We start from the raw sequence: 13,344 nt of genomic DNA, 5'->3' as shown, positions 1-13,344 counted from the left end.
TCTCTAAACCTACTGAAAAAGCAATAAAAAGGTAAATGAAAGTTCCATTAAATAAGTTCATAAAATCTCAACCTCTTCTCTACTGTCTGATAAACCTCAATCATTGAAGCCCACAGCTACAAACACAATTCTGTCATTTGTTTTCTAGTGTTTGATCATGTATCAATCATGTGAAACCCTAGTAAATATACAAATACAACCAATTCCAGAACTTCATCATACCCATACTACCAATTCCAGAACTCTATCATTTATACTAGGATACACCCAAACCACCATCTAGAACTTTGTCATTTTCCAGATTGTGGTTAATTAATCAGGAACAGCTCATGTTAATTTAACCATCCTTAATTTAAGGTGACTTGGTTATGTTCCCCTCTCCAGTAGCATAAGAGGATGGGGGTTCAAAAGATCACAACAACTTAGGGGCCATAAAAAAAAGTCATTACTTTGGCAACTACAAAATCAACATCCATATGATATTTAAGAACAAGCCTATAGTAAGCAACAGAGGAAATCCAACAACAAAATATAGGTCCAATGTTAAACTCACTTCATTATTTAAACAAAACTTCAACAATTCAAAAGAAAATAAAAATTCAGGACCAACTACGGACTTGTAAAACTCAAATTAACATGTGCTAATAACTGCATTTGAGAGGCGATCAATAAGCAATGCAACTTCTTAGTTAAACAGACTGAAACCCATGTCCTGTAAACAATATCAAACACAGCCAATGTAAGTACCAAAAAGATTTTCAATATTTGCAAACGGAATAAATGATTATTTAACAAGAAAATCTTATATCATCATATTCCTCTTTCTCCTCTTGCTTCGCTTCTTTCTTTTCCTCAGCAGCAAGTGCCGCTGCAGCACCACCAGCTGAAGGAGCTGCAGGAATTGTAGCACCCACCACATGGCATAGAAGCCAACTTCTCTTTTCTGGCTGAAATTAGCTCTACTATATCCTTACCATGAACCTCGGAGAGAAGAAGCTCAATTCTCATCTCCAGCTTTAGCCCCAACTACGAAACACAAAAATAAATTAGCATTTCATTGCAACACTTCCCCTCTCAGAGAAGAAATCAACCCTCAACATAGTCTATAGACATAAAAAATGTAATATCCTGAATCCAAAAACTTCCTAATTCATCCAACAAAATACTTAGTGGCATTCCATGTCTACAGAATTTTCACTCAATTTTTTAAGTTTCTCTTATTCTTCAGTATAGAGAAACTTAAAAATCAACATGACATGCACTTTCCAACCAAAAAAAAAAAAACGATCAACACCCAGATACCAGACAGTTCGTAACATAAATTACAAATTAATTTAAAGATATTTACACCAAATCCTTACAAGAGTGAGAACTAAAACAACAAAACTATAATCTCTTAATTATATCCATAGCAGGAAGGTAGCACTTCAACAAAAGAGAATTTTGTAATACATCTGGATTAAAAAAGCTAAATTATAATCAGCGCCAAAATGAAAAACTAAGGACAAAGACATATGACAAAGAACCTGACGGTCGAATAGAACTTTAGATTTTGTTGCAATTGATGGGTTGTTGAAAATTAAAATATGCAACACCGTGAAAAAAAAAATGGATAAAAAACAAGACTGATTACCCGATCCGTTAATGGCTTTGGTGTCTTCAGCCGTGGGGCACACGTTGCCTCCCAATACAGCAAGCAAATAGGCAGCGGTTACGTTCATTTCTGCTTGGGGTTAACAAACTAAAACATCAAATCTTCGCAATAAACAAGATATACACATAAATCTAGGAGGAAATGATAAAGAAAAGCATACTTGTAGAGTTCTGGATAGGGTTGGCGGCTAGGGTTTTTGGTTACAGCAGAAATGAATTAAGGTTTTCGGCAATTTATATATATATAAAAGGGTTTAGGTTTTTAAATTAGGGTTTTCGGCGGTTTGAATATTAAAAAGGGTTTAGGTTTTAAAATTTTTGTTTTCCAATTTTACCCCCATGTTATTTATTTATTTTAAAAAATATTTATTTATTTATTTATAGTTTACTTCCTTATTCGAACTGGACCTCTCAATTGTTTAGTTTCACAGTTCATATAATTTGTAAGTGATATTGTTTTTAACTTTAGTATTATAAATTTAATGCTAAGAATTAAAAATAAAATCCTACCAAGAAAATAAAAAAAGGATAAATTTTTTTTATACTAAACAAATTTATTTAATTTAAGATTACTATAAAAAAAATTTATATTTAGAAAATATTAATATATTATATAATGTATAATATGCAATATTTTTATACAAGGTCTGAGTTTTGCCTTGTCAATATTTTTTAATTATAATTGTAATTTTTAAAAAATTAAAAATATAAAATATAAAAAATTAATATTTGAAACAAAATAGAAAAAAAATATTTTGTATTTTTATATTCATTTAAAAATATTCGTATTTTTATATTCATTTAAAAAATAAGAATATTTAAAAATATTTGTTCTATTATTGTTAAAAATTGAGAACTAAGTTAAAACTAAAAGTAAAAACATATAAACATAAAAATAAATTAAAAATTAGAGATTTTTAAATAAGAACATAAAAAGGAAGAATAAACTAAAATAAAAAAGATATAAGGAAAAAAAAATACCTTGTAGCCGAGAAGGAAAAATATAAAAAATAAAAATAAAAATATTTTCTACTCTATATATGATCAAGTTAAATAAGAAAATTCATTAATTTTTTTAAAAAAATATGTCAGTGTTATTTTTTAAAAAATGATTATAATTTAAACAATAAAAAATTGAACAATATTAGACTCAAATTTTGTCCAAGCATTAAGAAAATGAAAGTAGGTAACTATAATATAAAAAAATAATATTAATTAAGATAATAATGAATTTAAAAATGTTATTATTGTGGCTAAAAAATTAAAATTCTATTTGTACTATACAATAATGTTAAGAAATTTTCCCTTAATTACTTTTTACGTTCAAAATTTTTTCTATAATTTTAGAATGGAGAAATCATTTTTACTCTTCATTAATTTTTTATCATGTTGTTTATGCATACTGATATAACAAATTAAATATCAAGTCACATGCATATTAATTTAAAATTTATAGACTTGTGTGCTATGTTGAAGCAACATGGTCCTCAATGTAAACATTATTAAAATAATATTAGCATATTAATTTTAGTTAATTAAATAACTTTAATTAATCAATCACTTAGCCCCTTCTTTTTTTTCTATCCTTCTCCGTCGTATGCCATTACCAGTAGCTATATTGATTCTTAACAATGTTGGCTACTATGTCTAAAGCAAACTTTAAGGTCAACACCCTCACTCAGTCATTGCTTAAAACGTCTCCTTGCTTGAGAGTGACTTACAGTGTCTATAACGACAGTGAGTTGAGAGTAAAAGAGATATAGACGTGACGATGTAACATAGACAATGAAGAATTTGGTTATATTTCATAAGTGGTGCAGCTTGAGGGAGGTAGAAGGACAAATGAATAACGCCTTTTGCGATGAATGGGAGCCCAAAAAGGAATTGGAGTGCGAATGAGGGGAGCCTAGGGTCCAAAGACGACTACCTACATAGGGCTCAGCACATGGGGGAATGCATGTTGTCACGGACCATACCCAATCTTTTAAGATAATGACTGGAGTATATTTCTTTAAATCATATAAACTCGAATTAAGTAAAATAACTTAACTTTATCAATAATAAAAGAGTCGCAGAAGTATTACATCCCTTAAATATAAAACATTAACATATGTATGAGACTCTAAATTTCCTTACTTACATTACTAAACAAAAATACGAAACAATAACCTTAATATCAGAGTCTAGGCTTTAGAGATTTTCTCCGTATCACCGCTCATTCTGCAGTAATATCTTATATATCTCGAGAGTAATAGGAAGGGTAAGATAAAACATCATAATAAGTAATATTACAAAATCACAACATGGTACATGCAATATATAGTTTCTTTACACATAACAAAATATATATCATATAATATTTTAAAAATATATACGAATCAGAAAACGAAAGCACAAATCATAAAAAAGATGCATGTTGTATACTTTATCACTATTATGGAGGATCAATCAGTTACCATATATTATGCGTAGGCACAAATACTTATCATTGATTTTCAATTTATCCGAACACATAACGACATATATGAGTACCTTGAAACACTGCTACCCCCAAACTAGGAATAGTTAGGGCACGCATATTAGACTGTTTCCCCAAATACCCGAACACGAAATGGTTATGTATGGGTACACAGTTATCACTTCGCCAATACACTCGAATATGGAACAGTTATGTACGGCCATATTGAAGCATAGCATGATACAGGTGCGCTTTTAGATAACTTCTTTCGATAATAAGTGATGCACGCATATCAAAATCACATTTTAAAAACACAAAACGAAATAACATTTATAATGAAGTAAACATTTTAACAAATAGTCACTTAACAAATACGAAAGATAAATTAAACATGTGCACATTTTTATACTGAAAATACATAAAATATTTTAAAACTATGTAGGCTATGAATTCATAAAATTCACTTACCTTAGGTCCTTAGCAGTCGTAGTCTTAATTCTGGCAGAATTCTGCCTTTTTTAATGACTTTTTCCTTTAAAAAATCCGACAGAATTTCGAGATGATTTTAGTCACTTTCTTAACTCAAAAATATCAAAGACAATACTCAAAAATTAATCTGAGAAATCAAAGAGAAATCGAACTTCAAAACTTAAGAAAAATCTTACATTTTTAATGATTTATAGCTTTTGTTTGATCGTAAGACTTATTCTTTTTCTCTTTCTCTTTCTCTGCTCTCACAAATTTAGCAGAGCTTCCCTAAGGTTTTTATCTAAAACTTCAAAATACTCTTAAATATCATACACTTCGTACTCCCTCTTCTTTCTTCACCTCTATATTCCTTACTATTTTTCTCTCATTCGGAATGTCCCTTCATCTCTTCTCCTATCCTCTAGTTATAGGAGTGGAGAGCCATGAGGGAAAGGTTATCACCATTCCATCTTACTATTTTATCTAAAAGTTGTCAACTTTCATCATATCATTTCACTTAAAATGTTACAACTCTTCACATGTCGTTTTATCTAAAAGGCCTTTTAACATGCGACTTTATTTAAAATGTTACCACTTTTCACATGTTGTTTTATCTAAGAGACCTTTTCGCATGTCACTTCATTTAAAAGATTACCACTTTTCACATGTTACTTCATTTAAAAGTTGTTATTTTCTATTATGTCATTTTGTCTAATAGTTATCACTTTTTATTATACTACTTCATTTAAAATATTTTCACATTTTTTCATGCCTCTTCATGCTTGTTCTAGTTCTTTCATCCTTATCCATTATTTTTCCATTGACTCTACACTATATTCTTAACCTAATTATATATTTTCAAACACATGCAAAGTTAAATTAAATATATCAAATATAAGTAATTAACTCGGAGGTATTTTCAAGCTATCACATCCTCCCCCTGTTAAAAAGAAATTTAGTTCTCTAAATTGGACTTACTTGTAATCATAAACAGACGTGGGTATTTGGCCTTTATCTCCTCTTCTAGCTCCTAGTTGGCTACTTTGGTCGAATGATGCTGTCATAATACCTTTACTAAGGAGATTATCATGGATCGTAATATTATTTCTTTACGATCCACTATTTGCACAAGAAGCTCAATGTAAGATAGGTTATCCTGAAGTGCGAGAGGTTCATATCGAAGTACTTGCAACGAATCTGGGTGATATTTCTTCAACATCGACACATGGAAGACATTGAGTATATTGGCTAAGTCAGGTGGCAATGTTAAATGGTAAGCAACAACTCCCAGTCTATCCTATATCTCAAAAGGTCAAATAAATTGAGGACTAAGTTTTTCTTTCTTCCCAAATCTCATAATCTCTTTAATTGATGAGATTTCAAAAATACTACTTCAAATTCTAAATCTCTTCTTTAATTTTCGGTATAACTTTTCTGCCTATTTTGAGCTATTAGAAGATGTTTCTGGGTCAAATTCACTTTTTTTTATAGTTTCTTCCATTAACTCCGATCTAACTAGTATTCGTTCTCTAACTTGTTCCTAACAAATAGATGATCTCCAGGGTCTTCCGTACAAAGCCTTATAGGTTTCCATTTGAATGCTAAACTGATAACTATTGTTATAAGCGAACTCAATCAAAGGTAAATGATCATCCAATTACCTCGCAACTCAATAACACATGCTCGTAGCATATCTTATAGAGTTTGAATTGTCCATTTTGATTGACCATCTGTTTGAGGATGGAAAGTTGTACTAAAGGATAGCTTGGTCCACATAATATTCTGTAGACTGGTACAAAATCTTAAATTAAAGTGGGGATCTCGATCAGAGACGATTGTGATTAGAATTCCATGATATATCACAATCTCCTTGATATAGAGCCCGACCAACTTGTCAAGTGAGTCATTTACTTTGATAGTCAGAAAATGAGCAGACTTGGTTAATCTATCAATGATAACCCATATAGCATCCTGTTGGGATCTTGCTTTAGGTAAACCCACCACGAAATCTATGGTAATATATTCCCATTTTCACTCTTCTACAGATAAGGGCTGAAGTAGTCATGCTGGTCTCTGACATTCAGCCTTCACTTGTTGGCATATTAGACATTTAGAAACAAACTCTACTATAACCTTCTTTATCCCACTCCATCAATATTTGATCCTCAAATTTTGATACATCTTAGTGTTATTAGGGTGCATAGCAAATCTAGAGCAGTGTGCTTCTCCTAATATCTCATTTTTCAGACTATTATTATTTGACACACATGCTCTATTTCCAAACCTCAATACACGATCTTCCAATAGTCTGAATTCTGACCTAAGTCCCTTATTGACATCTTTCATATTCGACTTCAAGGTAGGATCAGACTACTAAGCTTCAATAATTTTCTGTATCAAAATGGGTCTTACTTTTATATTGACTAGGTATCTTCATGATATTTTATATCAGACATTCAGATTCAATTTCTGGAACTCCTCTATAAATCTCCACTCTGATGCCATTATATAGGCAATAGTTCAAGTACTCTTCCTACTAAGTGCATCTGCAACCAAATTGTCTTTTCTCATATGGTATAGGATCTTACAATCAAAATCGTTAAGTAATTCTATCTATTTCTTTTGGCACATATTAAGTTCTTTCTACGATAACAAATACTTCAAACTCTTATAATTTGTGTGAATCTCGAAACTTTCACCATATACATAATAATGCTAGATCTTTAAGACAAAAATTATGGGAGCTAGTTCTAAGTCATGGGTATGATAGTTCTGTTCATGATTCTTTAATTATGTGAAACTATGAGTTATCACTTTTTTGTGTTACATTAGCACAAATCCCAAATCTTATTTTTAAGTATCACTGTAGATAGAGAATCCACCAGTACCATTAGGAATTGTCAATACTGGAGCTATTGTCAACTATTTCTTTAGTTCTTGAAAACTTTGTTTACACTTATGATTCTACTCAAACTTTGTATCTTTTCCAATAAGATGAATTAGTGGAGTAACAATTCTTTGAAATTTTTTTAATAAACTTCCTGTAGTATCTAGGTAGATCGAGGAAACCTCGGACTTCAGTTACCACTGTAGGCTTTTTCTAATTTATTACTACCTCTACTTTAACTTGATATACTGATATCCTGTCCTTTGAAACTATATGTCCAAAGATGGCAACCTCATTTAACTCAAACTCACACTTCTTCAACTTGGCATACATTTCTGTTTCTAAGTATCCCATGATGTCTAGCCTATCTCTGTGAATAAATAAGTATATCATCAATGAAGACGATGAAAAACTTATCAAAAAATGGTTGGAAGACTCTGTTCATCAAATCTATAAATGTTGCAGGAGCATTTGTTAGACCAAAAGGCATGATTAAGAATTCATAATGGCCATACTTGGTTCTGAAGGCAGTCTTTGGAATATCCTCTTTCTTAATTTTTAATTGGTGGTATTAAGAACGTAGATGAATCTTTGAAAATACTTGGGCTCCTTGTAGTTGGTCGAATAAATTATCAATATGAGGCAACAGATACTTATTTTTTATGATAACTTAGTTTAATTTCCTATAGCGATACAGAGATGCATGGTATCATCCTTCTTCGTCACAAATAATGTTGGAGCTCCCCATGATGATGCACTTGATCTGATGAAACCCTTATTTAATAATTCTTGCAATTATTTCTCGAGTTCCTCTAAGCATTCGCCATTCGATGCGCAACCTTAGAGATAGGATTCGTACAAGAAATTAAGTCAATGAAGAACTCAATCTCCCGGTCTGCAGGTAAACTTGGAAGATCATCTAAAAAAAATAAGAAAGTTCCGTCATCACTAGTATCTGTTGTAGATTGATTTCTCTACTTTTATTCCCCACTACATAAGCCTAATACCCTGCACATCCCTTCTCAAGTAATCGTTGAACCTGAATGCAAGATACGAGACATGGATATTGGGGCTCCCTAATCCCTTTTAAATTAGAGGCCTTGTCATTGGGAATATTAAAAGTAAACATCTTTCCATGACAATGTATATTAACATGGTATGCTACTAACCAATCCATTCCTAATATGACATCAAAATCATGCATGTATAGGAGTATAAGATCTACCGGTAACTCTTTGTTGGCATATTATACTAGTGGTCAAGTCTTTATTGACTGGGGTAGAGACTATTAATATATATTTTAAAGGTGATTGTTCAATGTTCAAATGCTGAACAAACTCATGTGATATAAAAGAGTGTGTAGATCCTCAGTCTATTAAAACTTTAGCCAAAGTACTAGAGATAGTGAGCATACCATTGATTACATCCTAAGAGGATTGAGCATCTCGCTCTGTAATGGCAGATACTCTTCCTTGAGTTATTGGTCTGATATGCTCTTTATTTATAGGACACTCTTTGATCAAATGTTGAGTAGTACCACATCTGAAGAATTTATTTGTCAACTTTTAACAGGGTCTGCTACCATGGTACTTTCTAAAACGGGGACATATCTATCTTGGCCCTTGTGTTTAGACTAAGAGATCTGTTTTTTGCATTTTATCAAGTTGTTGTGGCTTATTGACCTTTCTCTTATTGTTTGATATGAATGGTCGAACCCGCTGGATCTGTTGTGGGACTAGACTTATAGCATCTTCTGCGATCTGAGCTCGTCCTAGTGCTTCTGGATAGTCATTAATTTTTAGAACGGAGATTTTATCCTATATCTATTTATGCAGGCCTGTCTGAAATTTCTTGGTTCTTAGACTTCCATCTACTACTAGGTTGGGCGTGAACTAAGTTAGCTCTATAAAATTTTATACATATTTTTCCAACTTAATATTCCCTTGCTTTAATTCTAGGAACTCCATTTGCTTTTGTTCTCGAACAAAGTCAGACAAATACTTCCAGTAAAATATCGCTTCAAACACTTCCCAAATGATCGGTTTCCTCAACGATCCCTTCTTCAGGTGCCACCAACGTTCTGCAGCTCCCTTGAACATGAATGTGATTAATTGTACCTTTAGCTCTTAAGTAGCGCTGAGAACATCAAATATCTTCTCTAACTCTATGATCCACTGTTCGGCTAATATTGGGTCGGTTGCTCCAGCAAATGATGGTGGGTTCATTCTCTTAAATCTTTTAATGAGTTTTCCATTATTTCCCTCCATCGGCTGCGTGTTATTGGTACTAGCATTATTAAAATTTGTGGCACTTTGTCTACAGACTACATGTTGAGTTTCCACTATGGCCAAGCCTTCAACTATACGCATGAGCCTATCTAGACTCTGCTTAATCCGGTCCTCTGGAATCTGATGTGTCTGCTCTCTTTGTATCCTTGCCATTTCCTACATTCATGGAATTAAAATTTAGAGACATTTCCCAATGTTTTCCAACACTATCTAAGTCTTATGTAATATTAAGTCACGTATTCAAGGGATATTCTAAAATTATGCTCTGATACCACTTGTTCCAGACCACACTCCGTCTTATAGGGTAATAACTGAAGCATATTTCTTTAAATCATATAGACTCAAGATAAGTAAAATAACTTAAATTTATTAATAATAAAAGAATCGCATAAGCATTACATCCCTTAAATATAAAACATAAATATATGTATAAGCTTAAAAATTTTCTTACTTACATTACTAAACAAAGATACAAAATAGTAACCTTAACATTAGAGTCTTGGCTTCAGAGATTTCCTCTGTAATAGCTGGAATTAATTTTAAAGCATTTAAAATTAATGTATAAAATATAATTTTTAAATTTATAAATTTTTATTTAATCTAAAAGTTAATAAAAATAGGTGGAGGATGAAATTGAAAATAATTTTGGGAAAAATAGTTGAAAATTTGGGTTCTGGGGTATTTTTGAAAGAAAAATCAGAAATTGAGGGTTAAAACGTAATTTAAAAAAATGAGCCACGTAGGACCACTCAGTCAGCAGCCCCGACGAACCAGAGCACGCCGCGTGGCAAGGCATACTGATGTGGTGTCACACGGGAATCCACGATGGCAATTCGCATGTCTGCGATCAGACGGTCCGGATTTGTTCTTGCACATATGGACGGTCCGAATCCATTCCCTCTTCAGGCGTGATCGGACTGTCCGGATTTATTCTCACGCATGTGGACGGCCTGGATCCATTCCTTCTTCAGGCATGATCAGACGGTCGCGACTTTTAAATGCGTTCGTACAGTACATATCAAATCATGATGAACGGTCCAGATTCATTTTCTATTTAAACGCGATCGAATGGTCCAGATCAAACGCGATGGACGGTCCATATTAAAAGGAGATAGATATAAATACTTCATTTCACACCGAATCCTAACCTTAACCGCTAGCTCCCCCTCCGCCGGAGAAGAAGAACCAATCGCCGAGAAGCGAACTGACATTCATGCACCGTTGTGCCGGAGCCACCTCTGACTGCCAAAAAGGTAAAAAATTATTACAGTCGTTCAAAATTTTATTTTGAACACCTCATGGCCAAATCGGCATAAAAAAACTGGTGGATGAGCCAAAAACCATAAGTAAAGCCCGATGGCGCTGCCGTAGGAAAAATAAAAAATTACCTCCGATGAGAGCCTTGCTTATTCACTTTTTATAATATTTTTTGACCATTATCTTCACTATTTTGTTTCCCAAACATTGACTGAAGAAAAATGCCCAACTGCAAAGGTGTGTTGGCGAAGCCACCGTACTAGAAAATTTCGCTGCTGGTAAGCTTTTTTTTTTTTTTTTTACTTTTTTCAGCCAACTAAAGCCCCTTAACGTAGTTTTTCGCATGGATGAGACTGAAACTGTCCAAAAATGGCCAGCCTGAGGCAAACCACAGCCACGGGCGGCGGTGCTGTCGCCTGAGCACGGGGCCGCCCCCGTGCTAAAATCTCGAAATTTGCTGGAAAGGGTTTGTAACATCGATTTTGGATTTTTTGGGGTATTTTTGGGTATTTGGAGCGTGTTTTAATCTCTGAAGAAAATTTTAAGAAACTTGGGGACTGCCAATAGAAGCAACTAAAAGCTTAGCGTTTCGAATATTGATTCGAGTAAGAATCTCTCAACCTATTCTTTGTTATGGAATTAAAGCCTAATTATAAATAATGTCGTATTTTGTAGAACTTAGAAAGTCTCAATAATTAATCACAGGTTACTAATGAAGCCGTAACTGGTTATTATTAACTGTTGATCATGTTTAATTGATTTTACTATTTCAAATTCATGATATTACATTAAAATTGCTATGATGATTCAGTGGTGTTTCCTTGACGCATATATTACTTTTTCTGTGTGATTTACAGTTAAATTGTGAAAATAGAAATTAAATGTAAACAAAGAATTGTTTGATTAAGTGAATGATTTAATAGTAGGCTTATTGGATATCTTGAGAGATGGTGGACAGACCGGGTGCATAGGGAACCCTACTGTGAATACTGCCTCATACTGGATGGGGTATTGAGGGAAGGTACTTTGGCACTCATACCGGACGAGGTATGGAGACGGCCCATTTCACCCTCATACCGGACGGGGTATTGAGGGATGATATTTTAGGTGTTCATGCCGGATGGGGTACGAGGATAGCCAGTTTCTTAAAAATGTTAAATAAGAGTTCACGCGTAGTAGAGACATCCCTATGGACCCCCATAGATACTAGTAGGCAGATAAAAATGGAAAGTTGTTGTTCTGATTAATTGAATATGAGATTATGATATTATTTATACTATTGCCTCTATAGGTCAGTTTTGAAAATTTCGCTACGGTAAATGTACAATAAATGATTTTACTTATGATAAATTAATTTACTTAAATTAAGATCTTTATTAGTTGTTTTTATTATTTTTACCAACATTCATTTCTGTATCGGTGAATAGTGTGACATTCTTGTTGGGTTAGTGTAGCTCAGTCATTCATTAACCATTTCAAATCATGAGAACCAAGATCTAGATCCCGATCCACAAGAGGATTACGAATATGATGTTTAGTTGTTTACTTTTCATTTATTTCTTTGATTTTTTGTTGTTCTTTTAGAATGATCATTCTCGTAGCCTTATTGGGTATTTTGAATTATTGTGCAAGGAATGTAAACCCTAATGCTATTATTTTGCTTTCACATTTAATTTATAATTTATTTCCTTTCAATTTTTTGGCCATTACATCCTCTGTATCACCGCTCACTCTGCAGCGGTATCTTATGTATTTGGAGGCTAATAGGAGGGGTGAGATAAAATATCATGATAAGTAATATTATGAATTATTGTGTGATGAATGTAAACCCTAACACTATTATTTTGCTTCCGCATTCAATTTCTGGGCCATTACATCCTCTGTATCACCGCTTACTCTGCAGCGGTATCTTCTGTATCTGGAGGGTGATAAGTGGGGTGAGATAAAATATCTTGATAAGTAATATTATGAAATCACAACATAATACGTGCAATATATAGTTTCATTACACATACATAAGATATATTATATAATCTTTCTAAAATAGATACGAATCATAAAATGAAAGCACAAATCATAAAACAGATTCATGTTGTATACTTCATCACTATTATGGAGGATCAGTCAGTTACCATACATTATGCAAAAGTACAAATATTTATCACTGGTTTCTCATGTACCCAAACATGGAACGACATGCATGAGTACCTTGAAACACTGCTACCCCCCGAACATAGAACAGTTAGGCCATGCAGATTAGATTGTTTTGCCATTTACCCGAACACGAAACGGTTATGTATGGGTACACACTTATCACTTCGCCAATACATATA

The 13,344-nt window shown here is 32.9% G+C and overlaps 1 pseudogene across 1 annotated transcript; it reads right to left on the bottom strand.

Moving 5' to 3' along the window:
• Positions 1-532: 532 nt before the first annotated feature.
• LOC110817240 (large ribosomal subunit protein P2B-like) lies at positions 533-1,950 on the bottom strand (annotated as a pseudogene). The gene is made up of 3 exons (XR_015817064.1): positions 1,815-1,950; positions 1,634-1,723; positions 533-1,026 (listed from the first exon to the last, which is right to left on the bottom strand). The product of XR_015817064.1 is annotated as a large ribosomal subunit protein P2B-like (transcript).
• Positions 1,951-13,344: the final 11,394 nt, after the last annotated feature.

This window comes from Carica papaya, chromosome 2, assembly GCF_054855325.1.
Source record: "Carica papaya isolate Zhongbai chromosome 2, ASM5485532v1, whole genome shotgun sequence".
In the NCBI taxonomy this organism is placed as follows: domain Eukaryota; kingdom Viridiplantae; phylum Streptophyta; class Magnoliopsida; order Brassicales; family Caricaceae; genus Carica; species Carica papaya.
Note: the sequence above shows the minus strand (reverse complement) of the source record. Positions and strands in the feature narration are given on the sequence as shown.